Genomic DNA, 20593 nt, shown 5'->3' with positions numbered 1-20593 from the left:
GCTCTTTCCAGTACTGCTCTCTAAATGAGCTGGAGCAGAACACGGACACCTAATAACCAACCTGAGGTGTGCATACACTGGGGGTTAGTGGACACACCAGCCTCTGGCTGCCTGGAGAGAGGCAGGGCTATGAAAACATCTCAGAATAAGCCACCATACACAACTTTGGATTGGGCTCACAATGGCAGAGACAAGGAATCTTTTTTTTTTTTTTTAGATCTCCCTTAAAGATTGTTTGATGCTCTGCACTATTACTGTAGATCTGTTCTTCTTACCAAAACTTTTTCTCCTTTAAATTCTGGGTTGCTCTTATGTGAACAATCTGATGACCACCTCCTAGTACCAAAATAGCCCCCAAACTGCAGTCCAAATTTGATCAAAACATAAACCAGGTTGTGTGACCCTGTACAATGACAAAGGATAGGCAGAAGGAAACGTCACCCTACACCACTATCTGCTCAGGTCTCACCTGTGAGAATGGGAACCGGGAAGAGGAGAAATCTACATGCATCACTGAACTTGAGAACACTGCTTGGGCCCCCGGGGTGACACCTGTCTCCTGGCTTTCCCCTACTTCCCTGACAGCTGCTCATAGAGCTTGGGCACATAGTCGTCCCACTCCGCCTGGTAGCACGTGCCGGCCACTGGGGACCCGAGGTGGTACTTTTTGCGGAAAGATGCCACCTTGAATTTGCCACAGTGGTCTCCAGATCGGTTGCTGAGAATGGGCTCGTCACACTTCAGTGGCCTGTCCTGCTCATAAACCAGCCAGATGTAGCGGTGGAGGCCTGTGCTCTTAGGAGGCCTAGAGCCCACATAATTGGAGAGAACTGTACCACTGCCAATGCCATTGCCCTTCGTATCGACCACCAGGAAATGGTGTCATTCCCTATATTTGGGGTCCTTTTGGCTTGGAGCATCCAGGTCTGACAAGACCAAGGTACAGAGTTTACTTGCATTAAGGCCATCCCATGCAATACTGGTGGGCCGGTTCTTAACCTGGGTGGGCGTCAGCACTTTGCCTAGCTCGTCAACTTGCACCCCGTTGTACTTAACCTGCAGCAGGTGCTGTGGCCGCTCTTCTACTTCCTGCAGGTTCAAGGGCCTGGACCACTGACTGTGGTCCACCAGCACTGTGGGGCCCAGCAGGAGGGAGCACTATGGGGGAAATGCTGCAGACCAGGCACAGGTCAACAGTACCAACTCAGAGAGGTTCACAAACTGGCCAAAGGCAGTGCGAGCCCCACTGCAGGGGGCTCAAAATTTTTTAAAAATTATTTTATTGTTGTTCACTTACAGTTGTCTGCATTTACCCCCTTAAATTTTCTTAAATTTGTTAAAGTTTGTTTTGTGTCCTAACATGTGGTCTATCATTGAGAATGTTCCATGTGCACTTGAGAAGAATGTATATTCTGCTGCTTTAGTATGACATATTCTGTAAATATCAATTAAATCCATTTGATGTAGTGTGTCATTTAAGGTCACTGTCTCCTTGTTGATTTTTTTGTCTGAAAGATCCATCTATTGATGACAGTGGGGTGTTAAAATTCCCTGCTATGAGTGTATTGCTGTCCATCTCTTCCTTAATGTCTTCCAACATCTTTATATATTTGGGTGTTCCTATATTGGGTGCATATATTCCAAGGGTTACACCATCTTGTTAGATTGATCCCTTTAGTATTATGTAGTAACCTTCTTTGTCACCTGTTATGGCCTTTGTTTTGAAGTCTATTCTGTCAGATATAAGTACTGGAACCCCAGGGTTTTTTTGTTTGTGTCCATTTGCATGGAACATTTCCCTCCAACCCTTCACTTTCAGCATGTGTGTATGTTTTGTTCTGAGGCAGGTCTCTTGCAGACAGCATATATATAGGTCATGTTTTCTTATCCATTCCACTACCCTATGTCTTTTCATTGGAGCATTTAATCCATTTACATTTAAAGTTATTATAAATAGGTACTTGCTTTTTACCATTTTTAATTGTACTGATATTCCTGTCTCTCCCCATTTCTTTTTAAAACAGGTCCTTTCACATTATTTGCAATATTGGTTTAGTGGTAATGAACTCCTTTAGCTTTTTTTTGTCTGGGGAACTCTTTATTCTGCCTTCATTTTTAAGTGATTGCTGGGTAGAGTATTCTTGGTTGCATGTCTTTGTTTTTCATCACTTTGAATAATTCATGCCAATCTCTTCTGGCCTGAAGTGTTTCTCTTGAGAAATCAGGGGACATTCTTATGGGAACACCCTTGTAGGTAACTAACTGCCTCTGTCTTGCTGCCTTTAAGATTCTCTCCTTGTCTTTACCCTTTGCCGTTTTAATTATGATGTGTCTTGGTGTGGGTCTCTTTGATTGAGCCTTGATTAAGGCTCTCTGTGCTTCCTGAACTTGTCTGATTTTTTCCTTCACCAGGTTAGGAAAGTTTTCTGCTATTATTTCTTCAAACGTGTTCTCTGTTCCTTGCTATCTTTCCTCTTCTTATGGAACCTCTATGATGTGGAACCTGTATGTTGTTACATTTCATGTTGTCTCAAAGATCCCTTAAACTATCATTTTGATTTTCAATTCTTTTTTCTTTTGGTGTTCTGTGTGGGTGACTTTTTTCTACTTTGTCCTCTAATTCACTGATTTGGTCCTCTGCTTCATCCATCCTACTGATTCTTTCAATTGTATCCTTCATTTCAAATATGTTATTCTTCATTTCTGCCTGGTTATTTTTCATTGTTTCTATGTCCTTTTTCATGCTGTTGAGCATGCTTATAACTATTACATTGAACTCTGTATCTGATAAATTGATGCCTTCATTTCATTTAGCTCTTTTTCTGGAGAATCCTTCTGTTCTCTCATTTGAAATGTGTTTCATTTGTTTCCCCCATTTTGTCTGTCTCTTTGTGGCTCTTTCTATATATTAAATAGGACTGCTATGACTCCCAGTCTTCATGAGGTGACCTTCTGTAGTAGGTGTCCTGTGGCACCCAGTGGTGCAGTTTCCTTGATCACCTGAGCTGGGTGCTCTAGGGATGACTCTTGTGTGAATGATACAGGTCCTCTTATTGGAACTGGTTCTTTTTTAATGGCATTTCTGATTATTTTTATTTTATTTTATTTTGACTTAATCTTTTTTTAAAGATTTTACTTATTTATTTTTAGAGAGGGAAGGGAGGGAGGGAGAGAGAGAGAGAGAGAGAGAGAGAGAGAGAGAGAGAGAGGGAGAGAAACATCAATGTACGGTTGCTGGGGGCTGTGGCCTGCAACCCAGGCATGTACCCTGACTGGGAATCGAACCTGGGACACTTTGGTTCACAGCCCGTGCTCAATCCACTGAGCTACACCAGCCAGGGCTTATTTTGACTTAATCTTTATTGTATTTTTCCATTACAATTTAGCCCCCTTACATCCCCCTCCCCCCAATAATTGGTCCTTAATTGCTGTTGTCTCATTTGTGGGATAGCTCAACCCTTGGGCTGGTTGATTGTGGGGCTCAACCCTGACTATGTTGTGCAAATTGTTGTACAGGTGCTGACCAAATTAAATAAGACAAAACAAAATAAAACTGAAAACAACTCAACAAAAAAAAATTAAACAACATAAACAACAACAAAAAGAAACAGAAAAGGAACATAGAGCAAATAATAATGATAATAAAGAAAAACAAAAGAAAAAAGAGAAGAACCCATACCCTGGCTGGTATGGCTCAGTGGATTGAGCTCTGGCCTGCAAACCAAAGGGTCACTGGTTGAAGTCCCAGTCAGGGCACATGCCTGGGTTGCAGGCCAGGCCACCCGTAGGGGGCATGCGAGAGGCAACCACACATTAATGTTTCTCTCCTTCTCTTTCTCCCTCCCTCCCCCTCTCTAAAAATAAATGAATAAAAATCTTTTTAAAAAAGAATAATAGAAGAAAAGAAACAAAGATAATTAGAGCCTTGGTGGTGTTGCTCAGTGGATTCAGCATCAGCCTGTGGACCAAAAGGTTGCTGGTTCAATTCCTGGTCAGGACACATGCCTGGGTTGCAGCCTGGGTCCCCAGTTGGGGGTGTGTGAGAGGCAACCACACATTGATTTTCTCTTCCTCTCTTTCTCCCTCCCTTTCCCTCTCTCTGAAAATAAATAAATAAAATCTTTTAAAAAATAAGTAGAAAAGGACAAAAGAAACAAAAAAAGAGAATATGAGAGAAAAGAAAGAAGAAAATTGTAGTAAAAATAATAAAATATGTAGAGAAAGAGGAAAAATAAAAATTAACTCCAATGAAGAGTGGGAAAGGCAAAACTGAAGAAAAAAAGAATAAAAAATACAGCCCTGGCTGGTGTAGCTCAGTGGATTGAGCGTGGGCTGTGAACAAGGGGGTCGCTGGTTCGATTCCCAGTTGGGGCACATGCCTGGTTTGTGGGCCAGGTTCCCAGTGCGGGGGCACATGAGGCAACTGCACATTGATGTTTCTCTCACCCTCTCTCTTTCCCTTCCCCTCTCTCTGAAAATAAATAAATCTTTAAAAAATACAAAAAAAAAGAAAAATAGAGTGAGACTAGGAAAGAAAGAATAAGATATGAATACCAAAAAAAGAAGAAAAGAACAAAAAAATTAGAAAAGATAAAATAATGATTAAAAAGAAAAAAAAGTGTGGTTTGACTTAGCAGTTTGTTGTACCTGGTACAGTTGGTTTCTAGACATGCTGAATGAGGAGCTCCTGGAATCCTGCTCTGATGTTTTCTGAAGCTGGTCACCTGTGCCGGTGTAGGGCCTCCCAAGAAGTTTTCTGTTGCAACCCAAATGTCTGACACTGCCCCCACCTGGCCCTCAGCGAGTTTTCCAGGGAGCAGTTTTTAGTAGACCAGCAGGTGAGACCTCCACAGCCTAGAGGTTGGGTCTGCCTCAGGCATCAACCTTTGAATGTCCCCACTCAGTGTTGCTGTCCCTTCCCCACAGAAATGCACTCAGTGGAGGTAACCAGGACCTGGCAGGGGTCATTCAAACAGACTTGGCTGTGGTGCCCTCACTCTGTAGGAGGCAGGGGAGGGCACTTCCTCTCTTTCTCATGAACTTGCTGGGGAGCTCAGTTCTTCCTTCCTGTATTCCTGTAACAGAAAGGTTGCAGGTTCAATTCTCAGTCAGAGCACATACCTAGGTTACAGGTTTGATCCCAGTTTGGAGGTACATACGATCCCTGGTCCAGGTGTGTAAAGGGAGGCAACCAATTGATGTTTCTCCCTCACATCAATGTCTCTCTCTCTTCTTCCCCCTCTCTCTAAAAGCAATGGAAAAATGTCCTTAGGTGAGGATATATATTTTTTTTAATTTTAAAGAGTTACCATTGAATTTGCAATATTCATTTACAACGAATCCAAGTCCCCTTTCAAGTAGCATGATGCCACTTTCCAGTGTAAATAACTTATATTGAAGTATTCCCAATTCCTCTCTCTAATTCCTTATAACATTGCTGTGATTCATTTTACTTATTCATAAGCTCTAATTATTGAATTCATTGCTGCTGTTATTAATTTGAACAAACTGTTAACTGTTAAGTCAATTAAGAATAACCAAAAAAGATTCTATTTTTACCTTTATTTATCCCTCTCTAGTGTTTTTCCTTTCTTCATGTAGATATGAGTTTCTGACTATAATATTGTCCTCCTTCCTGAAGAACTTTGTGAAACACTACTTGCAGGGCAGGTCTATTGTCAACAAAATGTTTCAATTTGTGTTTATCTAATAAAGTCTTTGTTTCTCCTTCATTTTTTAAAACTTTATTTTTGTATTTTGTAAAGATTTTATTTGTCTATTTTTAGGGAAAGGGGAAAGGAGGGAGAAATGCAGGGAAAGAAACATGGATTGGTTGCCTCTCACACAGCACCTATGTTGGGTACCTGGCCCACAACCCAGGCATGTGTCCTGACTGGGAATCGAACCAGTAACCCTTTGGTTCACAGGCTGGTGCTCAATCCACTGAGCCACACCAGCCAGGGCCTATGTGTGATTTTTGAAAAGAAGTATAATTATTATCCTCTCTCTTCTGTAGGTAAGGTAGGGTTACTTCCACTTCTGGCTCATTTCAAGATTTTCTCTTTATGTTTTTTGAAGCTTCAATATATTTCTTGGTGTAGTTTTGGGGTATTTATTTTGTTTGCTGTTGCTTAAGCTTCTTGTATTTTTGGCTTCCTGTTTATCACTAATGTGAAATTTTCAGTCTTCTTTGCTTTAAACATTTCTTCTGTTTCTCTCTCTGTCTTTCTCTCTATTTTTGGTATTCCCATTATGTGTATGTTACAATTTTTGCAAATGTCTCCCAAGTTTTAGTTATTTTATCTTTTCTTTCTTTCTCTTCGCATTTTAGTTTTAGACGTTTCTACTGATGTTTCTTCAAGTTCACTGACACTTGCACTGGCCATTTTCAATCTATTAATGAGCTTGTCAAAATTATTGTAAATTTCTGTTACATTATGTTTGATGTTTAGCATTTCCTTCTCATTCCTTCTCAGAGTCCTTAGGTCCCTCACATTACATATCTATTTTTACATGCTTTCCACTTTTCATGAAAGCCCTCAGCATATTAACTATGATTTTTAAAAAGTCTTGGTCCGCTAATCTCAACATCCTTGCCATGTCCGAGCCTGACTCAGCTGCTAATTCTTTCTTCAAACTGTGTTTTTAATCTTTTAGTATGCCTTGTGTTTTTGTTGTTGTTCAAAGCCAAACATGATGCCTTGATCAAAAGGAACCGAGGTAAATGCATCTTTGCTATGAGGTTTTGTGTTTATCTGACTAAGAGTTACCCTGGATTTACTGTTTGCTCTCGCTGTAAATGTCAGAAGCCAAAATCCCCTCTGGTGCCCTTGTTATTCTGCCCCTGTTGGCTTTCAAGTTCCCTAGAGATTCGTAAAAATACAGTCTGAGATGTGCAGTTACTTTATTCTATTTCCCTGTTACTATACGAGTACGCTGTTTGTGTGGTGAGATGTTGCGGCGGGGGGGGCGCATTCTATATTCCTGTGATCAGGTTACTGTGTTTTAGTAAGCCTGTGGCCCTAGGAGGTAACCTTTAGAAGTGCTTTTCAGTTTTGTTCTTCTGTCAGGTTAGATAAAAAGGCTACGAGACTGGAGCTGGTTCTTTCCCTTCCCCTAGGTAGGTTAGGCTCGAGTCAAACCCCAGTAAGTTAGAATCTGATGAAATAGTCTCTCCTGAAGGCAGGGCTTATTAAGAAGAGCAGATTGCTTTGAGGTATTTAAAAGTGTCTGTTTTGCTCTTTGCCTACAGAGTTAGAGAAACTTTTTCTCAGATCTTCCCTATCGTAACCTCAGGTAAAACGCACAAAACGGTGTGCCCTACAGCTTGTCCACACTGAGACTCCAGCCATTCATCTTGTGGACTTTAGCTTTTCCGTACCCCTGTACTAGTTCCATTGAAGGTTTTCGCTCCTGGGTTTCTCCTGCAGTACACTGTGATTCTTTGTATCTGCTGGTCTGTCTCTCCAACTGTGGGGGCAGTGGTTTCCCGTGTGACCTCAATTTTTGAATGGATGTTAAAAGAGTTGTTACTTTTTAACTTTTTTTTGGCTTGTTTCTTATTTGTGAGGATGGGAATGGCAACGTCTAAGCTCCTTAGATGCTGTACCGAAACCTAAAGTCCATTTATTCCTTAAAAAAACCCCATTTTATTTATTTACTTATTTTTAGAGAGTGGGGAAGGGAGGGAGAAAGAGAGGGAAAGAAACATCAATGTGTGGTTGCCTCTCAAGCACTCTCTACTGGGGACCTGGCCCGCAACCCAGGCATGTGCCCTGACTGGGAATTGAACCAGTGACACTTTGGTTCACAGGCCAGCGCTCAATCCACTGAGCCACACCAGCCAGGGCCCATTCATTCTTTTTAAAGTACTTTAACAACATTCATTGAACACCTACTACATGCCACCATTGCTCTAGGAACTTGGGATTCAGTAGTGATAAAAATAGACAAAAGTCCTGCTCCCAAGAAATTTACATTCTGGTTATAAGTCACAGGTAATAAAGAAATAAACATTCAAAGTACTACCTATATGACTACACCTAATGTTTCTGTTTAAATCAACTAACCTTTTTACTTGCAAAAATTATTTTAGAAGGAACTTCATAGGACTATCAGAAATGAAGAATCAGTAACATACCATTATTAGAAGATAACATAAGATAAGCTTGTTTACTGTTAAGAAATAACCATATGAATCACCTTCTATAAGCATGTCTGATGTCACCTCTGGAACCCATGCCACACTTTTTGAAATCATTGATTTGGCTGAACCCTTTGCTTTTCTCTATGGGAAGGTCAAGATCAAGAAGGTGAAAGAAGTTTGATCACATCCTCACAGTCAGATCTCATATCTCCAAGGGCCAAATATATTTTCTTTTTCTTTTAAGGTTTTATTTATTTATTTCTATTTATTTATTTATTTATTTCTATTTATTTATATTTTAGAGAAGGGAAGGGAGAGAGAAATAGAGGGAAACATCAATGTGTGGTTGCCTCTCGTATGCCCCCTACTGGGGATGTGGCCTGCAACCCAGGCATGTGCCCTGACTGGGAATCGAACCCGCGACCCTTTGGTTCGCAGGCCGGTGCTCAATCCACTGAGCCACACCAACCAGGGCTATTTTCTAATATTCTTTAATCAAAGAAAAAGAACTCACAGGAAAACTGCATATGGTCATGCAGGTTGTGCCTGGCACAACTCTAGGGAGTACCAGTCACGTGAATGGTGCTTCTTGGAGTTGAACGGTTTACACACAACCTGTGTAACCATATGTAAGGCCCTCAGGCTTTAATGCCAGAGATATAGAGCACAATTGTTAGAACTGCAGAATCTGGAGACAGCTGTTACCAGCTGACTTCAGAAAAGTGATGTTTTCTGCCTTTCTAGATAATTATAATACCTTCTTTATGAGTTTTGGATGGAAATTAAATGAGATTACTGATGTCACTGAGCAGTGTGCCTGGCATCTGGCAAGCCCTCAGTACACACGTACTCTCAGCATTATTATAGCACCAACACCAAAGCACATCAGATAGGTATTTGCTTATCTAATGCCTCTAAAGATCTTCAAATGCTTTTCAAATTGCAGGCATAACTTGGAACTGTTACAGTTTTGGTTCCAGACCACCACAATGAAGTAAATATCACAATACAATGAGTTACACAAAACTCTTGGTTTCCCAATGCATATAAAAGTCTATGAAATGTGCAACAGCATTATGTCAAAAAAAAAAGCACTGTACATAATTTCATTAAAAACACTTTATGGCAAAAAAATGGTAAACACCACCTGAGCCTTCAGTCAGTTGCAATCTTTTTGCTGGTGGAGGACCTCAATGTTGCCGGCTGCTGACTGATCAGAGTGGTTGTTGTGAAACGTTGGAGTTGCTGTGGCAATTTCTCTTTTAAAAACATATTTTATTTATTTATTTTTGGAGAGAAAGGGAAGGGAGGGAGAAAGAGAGGGAGAGAAACATCCGTGTGTGGTTGCCTCTTGTGCACCCCCTACCGGGGACCTGGTCTGCAATGGATGAAAAATCCATTAATCCATGGGCTGAAGAGTGCATGTTGTGTTGGCAAGCATGAAAATAACATTAATCTCATAGTACATTTGCATCAGAGCTCTTGGGTGACCAGGTACATGGTCAATGAGCAGTAGTATTTTGAAAGCATTTTTTTCTGAGCAATCGGTCTCAATATTGGACTTAAAATATTCATCTAGACTTTGTTGTTTCATCCACAGAGCACAGGCAGAGTATATTTAGCATAATTCTTAAGGGCCCAGGGACTTTCAGGATGGTAAATGAGCACTGGCCTCAACTTAAAGCCACCAGCTGCATTAGCCCCTAACAGGAGAGTCACCTTGTCCATTGAAGCTTTGAAGCCAGACACTGACTTCTCCTCTCTGGCTGTGAAAGCCCTAAATGGCATCTTCTTCCAATAGAAGGAGGGCTGCTTTGTCTGCATTGCAAATCTGTTCTTCAGTGTAGCCACCTTCGTCAACTGTCTTAGCTAGGTCTTCTGGAGAACTCGCTGCGGCTTCGACATCAGCACTTGCTGCCTCCCCTTGTAGTTTTACACCTTGACGATGGCTTCTGCTAGCTTCGAACTCTTCTTCTGCAGCTTCCTCATCTCCCTCAGCCTTCACAAAGTTGGAGAAACTCAGGGCCTTGCTCTGGATTAGGATTTGGCTTCAGGGAATGCTGTGGGTGATTTGATCTTCTATCCAGACCACTAAAACTTTCTCCACATCACCAATAGGCTGTTCTTCTTATCATTCATATGTTCTCCAGAGCAGCACTTTTAATTTCCTTCAAGGACTTTTGCTTTACATTCAAAACTTGGCTAATTGTTTGGTGCAGGAGGCCTAGCTTTTGGCTTACCTTTGCTTTCAACTTTTCTTCCTCACTATGCTTAATCATTTCTAGTTTTGGACTTAAAGTGACAGATATGTGACTCTTCCTTTCACTTGACCACTTAGAGGCCACTGTAGGATTATCAATTGTTCTGATTTCAATATTGCTGTGTCTCAAGGAATAGGGAAGCCCAGGGAGAAGGAGAAAGACAGGAGAATGGCCAGTCAGTGAAGCAATCAGAACACACATTTATTCATTAACTTTGCCATCTTATATGGGCATAGTTTGTGGTACCCTGAAACAATTGCAATAGTAAAGTCAAAGATCACTGATCACAGATAACCATAACAAATATTTTAATGAAAAAGTTTGAGCCCTGGCTGGTGTAGCTCAGTGGACTGAGCACGGGCCTGTGAAGCAAAGGGTTGCCCGTTCGATTCCTAGTCAGGGCACATGCCTGGGTTGCAGGCCAGGTCCCCAGTAGGGGGTGCATGAGAAACAACCACACACTGATGTTTCTCTCCCTCTCTCTCTCCTTCCTTTCCCCTCTCTCTAAAAATAAATAAATAAAATATTTTTTAAAAAAGAAATGAAAAGTTTGAAATATTGCATGAATTACCAAAATGTGGCACAGAGATACAAACTGAGCAAACGCTATTGGAGAAATGGTATGGATGGACTTGCTCGATACAGAGTTGCCACAAACCTTCAATTTGTGAAAACAAAACAAAACAAAACACAACATCTATGAAGTGCAATAAAACAGAGCGCAATAGAATGAGGTATGCCTGCATTGCTCTGTTTTTTAAAACCAATCTCTACAAATGCTGGGCCATAAAATCTCGACAGCTAAATTCAAGGTAAAATTTAAAAGAAACCAAAAATCAAAACCATTCGCAACAAATAAGACAAAAAGTTTAGAAACTTTAAAATATAAACAATTCATAACAATAAACAAGACCTTCAAATAGAGTGAAAAAAACACTGAAGAACACCCTGACTGGTGTGGCTCAGTGGATTGACTGCCGGACTGCGAATGAAAGGGTTGCCAGTTCAATTCCCAGTCAGGACACATGCCTGGGTTGCTGGCTAGGTCCGCATTTGGGGCCATGTAAGAGGCAACGACACTTTGATGTTTCTCTCCCTCTCTTTTTCCCCTCCCTTCCCCTCTCTCTAAAAATAAATAAATAAATATTTTAATAAAAAACACTGAAGAAATACTAACAGTTAATAAACACATTAAAAGCTATTCAACTTCATATTTAATCAAAGAAATATAAACTAAAGCAATCCAGAATTTTTCTTTTATCAAATTAGCAAAGCCCTTTTTAAAGCTTGCATACCAGTTGCTGGATAGGGTGCGGTATAGCTGAGACTCATTCACACTGCTGGCGGAAATAAAAATTGTTGTAGCTGTTCTGGAAAAGAATTCCATCTACATATATCATGAGCCTTCAAACAACCAGTTCCTGAGCCAGTAATCCCACTTCTGGGAATTGGTCCTAAGGAAATTACTTGAAATGCAGAAACATTTTATGCCCAAAGATTTTCACCACAGCCTTATTTAAAATACTAAAACTTTAGTAGCAATGACGACTTACATTCCTTTAGAAATGGCAAATGATAAAGTGTTCATAAATTAAGATTATGCGTCTTAGAAAATATGTATCATATTGACAAAAGCTTCAATGATGTGGAGAGGGGAAATGCTTATGTGGTTATGTTCAACAAATAGAGAAAACCAAAACTGTATATATATATAACATGGTATAAACTCTAGAAACATACATATTGCATATAATTCTGGAGGAAAATAAAATATTAATTAACAATGTATCTAGGAGGTGGAATCATGAGAGATTTAAATTTTTTATTTGTTAATTTTTCTGTATTTTTCAGAATTTCTACAATGGACATTGTAGTAGGGTTTTAATCAGAAAAAAAAATTAATTGTTGTTTTATTCTAGCTGTGTCCTAATGCCCCTCCTTTGCTGTCCCCTACGCTGCCCACCCTCTATCTTTTTAAATCCTTGCCCTCTACTGGTGATAGCCTTGTATTACAGACCTGCGTTCCAAGACTATTCAGTTTTATTTCTCATGCTCCCAGCATCCTGTGTTCTTCTGCCAGTCATTTACTTTGTAATGCCATCATGTCTTAAACAACAGAAAGACTTATATGCCCCACCTGCTTTCTGATGTCGGAAAGCAACTTCTCCAGCCTGTGGCCCACAGTTAGTGTAACCATTGCCCTCCAATCCAGTATCCCGACTCGAATGATACTCCTAAAGGGCAGGTATTATCACATTTTCCCATGACACAAATAAGGAGACTAAAGCCCAGAGAGACTCCAAGGAACTTGCTCGAGGCATGCAGTTCTAAGGGGCCGGTGAGAATTTGAACCGGGTCCTGCAGTCTCCAAAACCTGACATGTTTTCCTTTCCTCACTGAAGGACTGACCTGAGAGAGTGCAAACTCAGACACCAGCATATTCCTGAGTGGGATTTTTGTCTATGATAGCATTTTCCAAAATGTGACATACTTGTGTGAAAGGGTAGGCTCCATGTTGAAGTAAGGTTAAGAAATACTGTAACTTTGTCTTCTCTTCTGGAGATTTACAACGCAGTTTAGCAGAATAGAGGCTTCTACAATGTTTCATTTCTTTTATCAAGGAATTTCATCACAGGACACATCGCCCCCTCAAAAAAAACTGTTAACATTTAGCGGGACATGAATTTGAAGGGAATGTACTGATCAAGGGATAAAAAGAGCGGCTTCCCGGTATCTTCTGAAGGAAAAGTCAGAGAATAGGACAAACAGTTCACGGAGAAGATAAAGGCATCCCAGAGTCTGATTTCATGAAGCATCAGCAGTTTGCCAAAGCCTTTCCTCATCCCGAAAGCTCAGGATACCGTGACTGCTGATAGATGTGTGCAGTCTCCCTTCTTGCCTGAGTCGCACCAGGTGGCCCACCCACCGCAGCCTGAGCTTTGCTATGGAGCCTCTTCTGCTTATCTCCTGAATCCCGCTGGCGGGAAGACAAAGTCAGAGGCAAGAAGAAGATGAAATAGCAAGTATGAAGTGAGGTCGAGAACACCCAGAGATGGCTGACACTTAACAAGGTGCAAATGCGTACACTGGAAATAACTGCAGCAAGTGACATAGAGCATTTACTCTCTCACAGGCGTTGTTCCAAGTGCTGTAGGTCTATTAATTTACGCAACCATCATAACAACTCTATTATATAGGTATGTTATTATCCCTGCGCCCTCCCCATTGCATCCATGGGGAAACAGTGGCCCAGACAGGTTAGGTAACTTGCCCAAGTCTACAAGCTACAGCACTAATATTTGAAGCCAGGCGGACTGGCCCGGGAGTCCATCTCTTAAACACTAGGGTTATACTGCTCCCTTACCTAGTTTACCTCATCTCCGGAAGTGACACAAATATCAGTCTTATTATACAAAAATCCCAAACCCAGGAGTAATTCTTTTAAAAATATTTGTATTGAATGTATTGGGGCAACATTGGGTACTAAAATTATAGAGGTTTTAGGTGTACAGTTCTATAACACATCATCTGTCTGTTGCCTTGTGTGTTCACCGCTCCAAGTCAAGTCTCCTTCCATCACCATTTGTCCCCATTTACCCTCTCCTACCTCTCCCACCCCCTTTCCTGCTGGTCATCACCATGTTGCTGTCTCTATGAGGCTCTTTTGGTTTGTTTCTTTGTTTAATCCCTTGTTTTATCTCTTTCTCTTAGCTCTTCCTCCACTTCTAAGCCATGAATGAATCCTGGGGACTCTACCTCCAGAACACATCCCCAGTCCAACCATGTGGCTCCTCTCCACTGATATGCCAATTACAGCTCACAGGGATTACTGCATGGATTACTGCAATAGCCTTATCACTGGTCTCATGCTCAGTTACAAGCGTTCGCCACACTACAACCGGAGGAATTATGTTTAAAGCCCTGCATCGGATTATGTCATGCTTTTACTTAAAATCCTCTAAGCTTTTCCTATCTCATTTAGAATTAATCGAAATTCCTTTCTGTGGCTTCCAAAGCCACATGTGGTCTGGCCCTTGTCCCCTGCCCCCTTTGAGTCCACGTTACAGTCACTTCCTACATACTTAGCTACATACCAGCCCCACGGGCCTTCTTCCTGTCCTTTATTTTTCACTTTTTAAAGGATTTTATTTATTTTTAGAGAATGGGGAAGAGAGGGAGAAAGAGGGAGAGAAACATCCATGTGTGGTCGCCTCTCGTACACCCGCAACTGGGGACCTGGCCCACAACCCAGACATTGCCAGGACTGGGAATCAAACCAGTGACCTTTTGATTTGCAGGCTGGCACTCAATCCACTGAGCTGTACCAGCCAGGGCTCCCTCCTAACCTTTACACAGTCAAGACTAGGGCCTGTGCATTTCCTATTTTCACTGCTTAGGAAATCTCTTCCTTACTCTGTGCTAGTGGATTTTCTCGTCTTTCAGGTCTTAGCTGAAATGCTGCCTCTTCATAGAAGCCCTCCCTGATCACTCTACTAATAGTGCATCCTTTGCCCAGTTACTCTGTATTACATCACCCTATTTTGCTTTCTTTATGGTTCTCATCATCATCTAAGATCACCATTTCTTTATCGGCTCTTACCACTAGAATGTTAGCCCCACGACTGCAGGGATTTAGCTCTCTTGTTCACCATTATACATAGCTGCAGCACCCAGAACAGCCTGTAGGGCATAGTTGGTGCTCTGTAAATACTTCTTTAAAAATATTATTTATCCTTAGAGGGGAAGGGAAGGAGACAGAGAGAGGTTTGATGTGTGTGAGAGAGAAATGTCCATCTCTCGCAGGCCCCCAGCTGGGGACCGGCTCTACAACCCAGGAATGTGCCCTGGCTGGGAATCAAACCGGGGATCTTTAGGTTTGTAGGCTTGCGCTCCATCCATTCAGCCACACGAGCCAGGGTGGTAGACACTTCTTAAAAGAATGAATACCTCCTCTTTTAGGTGACAAGTGTGGGGGGCGAGGCCTGGAGAGTGAGGATGTGTGCCTGAGTGGCAGAAGTGGGACTACAGAGCATGCTCTCTGACCCACAGGGGAGGCGTTCACGACAGCCAGGTGTTTGCACTCAAGCCTGGAGCAAGCACGGAGGTTTCAGCTGGACCAGGCAGGGGCCCCTCTATATCTGATCCCAGCACGATCCTGACCCTATCAGACTCTTTCTCAGTGGATGCGCAGAGATAAGTGAAGTTTCTGTGTTTGCTGCTACTGGCCTCGGGCTGCACTTAAGGGTGGGGAATATACAGGAGGCTCCAAAATGGAACACGTCTTGGCTTGTGCAATACCTAACTGCTGTGTGTTTCAGATGCGAGTCTGCAAAATGGAGCTAGTATTTCATTCTACCCACCTCAGTGGGTACTCGTAGAGATGAAATGGGATAATAACAGATATATATATAAAATAGCACAACCACTGACATATAGTAATTGCTCAAGAAATACTTATTATTATTATCCATTCATTTTCTTGCTTAAAACTTTCCTTCAGCCTCAAGTGCCCCAAACTAGATTTAAAATGTCTCCACATTCAAAAAATCCTCACCCAAGGATCTTTGTGATGTGGCCCTTATCGACTTCCACAATCACGTCTTTTCTCAGTCCCTTGCCCAGGCTTTCATCAGAGAGCCTAACCATTCTGCATAACTCTAGTCTCCAAATACCTGTGTGCCTTCACATACGTAGGGCCCGCTTCATGCTGTCTTTCTACCAATACACTCCCTGCCTGCCCCCATCTCTACTGTGTGTCCCATCGAATACTACTCATCTTTTAGGATTTCTCTCAAACAACCCCTCCTAGGAGAAGCCACCTTACTAGGGATTTCTGGATCAATGTCTATTTTTTTCAGGGATATCAGAGCACTTGGCTCCCCTTTTGTAGAACGACGCATCACTGTGTTTTATTATTTTACCGTTGAAGTGTATACTGAGTTGCTGAAGGGCAAAGACTGTGCCATCCACATTTCTGAAGCCCAAAGTTTGTCACAGAGCAGATGCTCGGAAAACATCTTTTTTTTTTTCACAGACAGAATTAGATCCTGCTTCTGTTCCCCAAAATTCCTCTGTTAAAATGTAATCACCAATGTGATGGCATTTAGAGGTGGGGCCTTTGGTAGGTGATTAGGACTTGAGGGTGACACCCACATGAATGGAATTGTTTCCCTTATAAAGGATACCCAGAGCCCTGGCTGGTGTGGCTCAATGGACTGAGCACTGGCCTGTGAACCAAAGTTTCGCTGGTTCAGTTCCCAGTCAGGGTGCATGCTTGGGCTGCAGCCCAGGTCTCCAGTAGGGGGCGTGTGAGAGGCAAGCACACATTGATATTTCTTTCCATCTCTTTCTCCCTCCCTTCCCCTCTCTTTAAATATATATATGTATTTTTTTTTTACAAAAAAGATACCCAGAAGCTCCCTGTTCCCTTCTTCCATGTGAGGACGGCCAGAGAAGATGGCCATATATGAACCAAGAAGTGGGCAAAAGTGGGTTCTCACCAGACACCAAACCTGCTAGTGCCTTGATCTTGAACTTCCTGGCTCCAGGACTGTGAGAAATAAATGTGTATTATCGATGGTTTACCAAGTCTACGTATTCTGTTATAGCAGCCTAAACAGACTCAGTGGTCCGCATCCATAGGGTTAACACAGATATTCGCTACAGTAGCCTCAATCGACCCAGCTCCTGGAAGTCTTCCAGCCTGGGACAGAGATAGGGCTGGAAGGATTGCATTCTTTAGACTTTGCATTTTTCTTAATCTATGATGTGGGGCACTGGCCTTCCCTAAGTATTTTCTTCCTTGTCTGGATTTTATGCCACCTTCAAGAGTAAAGGCAGCCAAACTGAGGCTCAGGTAAGTATATAGGAAATGGCCCCTGGAGGAAATGGTCATAGTTAGGCAGCCAAGGTAGCTAAGAAAGGACCAGGAGCCAAAGAAGTCCAATGAAGTGCAATCAGGTAGGTTGAGGCTGAACAGACTACAGCCACAAGGGAAAGGATAGAGGGATTTTTAAGGGCCGATAGCAGACTCCAGGGGAAGGTAGGTCACTCTGCTGATCTTTCCCAGGTGTCCTGGGTACAGGTGTTTGCAACACAAGGTCCTCTGATGAGAGATGGCTGATTTGGGGACAGAAAGTCCAGGGGATTTATGGGCCTTGCCTCTGGGAAAAGCTTGAGGGAGAGGGGAGCGACAGTGAGGATTCCACTGGTGTCCAGCAGGATGCCCACTGCTAAGTCTCAGTTGCTTCTGACAATAGGGAATCTCGAGGTCAGGTGTTTAACCGGTGACATATACCTTGTTTGTTCCAGCATAGGCGGTGGCTTAGGTCCTCCATGTCCCAGTACATTCTAACAGTCATATGTTCTTCAAAGCTAACAAATTATAGCCACCATCCTCCTTCTGTGATTAAGGGCAAATACCAGAACATCAACATATGCATATCCCTCTTCCCCGCCTTTTGCTCCCAGACCCCCATGATTTAATACCTGGCTCCTCCACTGCAGGCGAAGACCGTGATGCAGTGTGATAGGTGAGAGCAACTACCTCATGTCACTCAATTCCCTTCCCCCAAGTCTTTTGTGGTTTACTGGACTCCTAAATGTAGAGAAGAGACTTAGTTCTGCTTTGGGGCTGTTGGGACCTGAGGTAGATCCAAGCATAGTGATGAAAGAGGGTGGGGAGGGGGCAGGGGGGAGAAAGAGAGAGAGAGAGACTGACACTAAACAAAGCATGTGAAGAAAGGAGGCAGAGTCTCTTCCTGGGTCTTTTCTTTGTGAGCCTTCAATACAATTATTATGCTAGGATTTATGCCTTTCACAAGCCATATTCCCTTGATTATTAACTTCTTTGTGCCTTAGTTTTTATATCTGTAAAATGGTGATAATAATAATATCTGCCTCATAGACGCTCTATTACTAATCCTCATAAGTAAGGATTCAATGGATGGATAGACATATACTGAAAACATTTGTAAGAGTGCTTAGCACAGAGTAAGTGCTTAATGAATGTTAGTTATTTTTATTGGTGCTGTTATTTTCCTCAGTGACTGACCTCCCCTAGGGAATGCAAAGTATGGTCTCCAAGACACCATCTGGCCCCATCCTTTCAGGTTTCGGATGGGGAAACTGAGGCCCAGAGAGGAGAAGGGGTACACCTGAACTCACTCAGCTTAGTCGTGGGCAAACCAACAAATAACTCCCAGGCTTTCTGCTTCCTACCTGGTAAGAATGGAAGGAAATCATAGTCTTCACGTTCTCTCACTCAGAGGGCCCAGGGCTCTTGATCTGACTCTTTTATGTGAAATGAAGACCTAGCCCCCTGACGAAGCATCTGCAGACCTTAGTTCACAAGCGAATGGACAGAAAGAGTCAGGAGGAGTGGCATGAATTCGGCCCAATGGGGAAGGGGATGCATATGAGGGAGATGGACCTTTCAGAGCTGGGGCAGGCAGAAAATCAAGAGCTCTTCCAGGTCTGGGTTAAGGAGATGCCGAGGACTGAAGCTCCCGGTATTAGTCTGGGGGGACAATAGGTAGAAGGAGCCTGCAGGGTATGTCAGCATATCCCAAGATGAAAGGCCTGCTGAGAGGCTCAGGGAGTGCCCCTGGGCTTTCGTCCCTTTCGTCCCCACCACAGGATGTCAGCTCACCTTCCTGGCCCAGGCTAGGAAAACATTGCCTGGCAGGGCTCTGACTCACTTCCCCCGAACAACAATGCGTCTCCAAGAAGCCCAGACGGCACTTCACTCCGTCCACAACCCCATACCCTCCCAGGAGCTCCAAGCGACAGAGAGACTGGGAAAAACTGGAAAGAACTCATAGCCTGCCACTGAACCCGAGCCACAGCTCTCTTGCAGACCGCTTGTCCCACTGCTGTATGCGGTGGCCTGGGCCCTGGAGCCTTAGGCCCTTCCCCTTACTCTTAGAAAGCACCGGCCTCTTTAAGCTGCCTGATGCATGCGCATCCAGTTGAGAGCAAAAGCTGTTTGTCCTCCCATGGGAAGGATCACTGTGAATAAGGGACCTTGAGTGACTAAAAATCCTCATATTTCTGGCACCTTGACAAGTAGGCAAGGGAGATGTACTGGAATAAATTGGTGCATGACTTTTGGAGTCAGACAACTATGAATTTGATTCTTGTAGCAACTGTGCTGGCTATTTGATCTTGGGTACATTACTTAAGATTTCTGTGCCTCATTTATAAAATGAGAGCAGTACTACTTAGTCCATAGTGATTAAGTGAGAGACTAATGTAGATAGCCCTTCATAGAGCGCTAGGCAAATGACGGGTGATTAAATGAGAGATTGTGGCCCTGGCTGGTGTAGCTTAGCGGACTGAGTGCCCACCTGCAAACCAAAGGGTCACTGGTTCGAATCCCAGTCGGGGCACATGCCTGGGTTGCAGGCCAGGTCCCCAGTGGGGGGTACACAAGAGGCAACCACACATTCATGTTTCTCTTCCTTTCTTTCTCCCTCCCTTCACCTCTCTAAAAATAAATAGATAAAATCTTTTTTAAAAAAGAGAAAGGGGACCAGAAGACCTCTGTTTAAGTGAGAGATTGTGTAACAGTGCAGTCAGGAACAAGGACTACTTGGGTCAGAATCATGGCTCTGCCCTTGGACGAGGCACTGTTTATTTTCCCACAAGAGGGCTTCACCTTTATATGCTTTAGTTTCCTCCTGTATAAAGTGGAAGTGATAAAAATAGACATACCTCACAAGGTTTTCCTCAGATTTAAATGAGTTAGTCTTTGTAACATGTTCAGAAAAACTTCTGACATGTGGCAAACTATGATTAAAAATTAGCTGCTATTGCCCTGGCTGGCATAGCTCAGTGGATTGAGCGCGGGCTGGGAACCAAAGCATCGCAGGTTCGATTCCCAGTCAGGGCACATGCCTGGGTTGCAGGCCACGGCCCCCAGCAACTGCACATTGATGTTTCTCTCTCTCTCTCTATCTCCCTCCCTTCCCTCTCTGAAAATAAATACATAAAAATCTTTTTAAAAAATTAGCTGCTATTATTATTTCCTCACTACTGTGGTGATTTTTATTCTCTGCCCCAAAGTGGGCAGAACTGCAGAAAGTCAGAAGCAAGTTTCAGCCTCTTTCTACTCAAAATATGATGCACGAATCAGCTAGTGCTGCATTTCTCATGAGCGCCCAAGTAATGTCCATTGCTGGTCCGA

General features: G+C 42.7%; 1 pseudogene; it reads right to left on the bottom strand.

The window, feature by feature from the left end:
- Window positions 1-298: 298 nt before the first annotated feature.
- On the bottom strand, window positions 299-10135 carry LOC123824258 (annotated as a pseudogene).
- Window positions 10136-20593: the final 10458 nt, after the last annotated feature.

This window comes from Phyllostomus hastatus, unplaced genomic scaffold, assembly GCF_019186645.2.
Source record: "Phyllostomus hastatus isolate PE091 unplaced genomic scaffold, TTU_PhHast_1.1 phas_contig_551, whole genome shotgun sequence".
In the NCBI taxonomy this organism is placed as follows: Eukaryota; Metazoa; Chordata; class Mammalia; order Chiroptera; family Phyllostomidae; genus Phyllostomus; species Phyllostomus hastatus.
The sequence above is the reverse complement of the archived record's forward strand: the minus strand, read 5'-3'. Positions and strand labels throughout refer to the sequence as shown.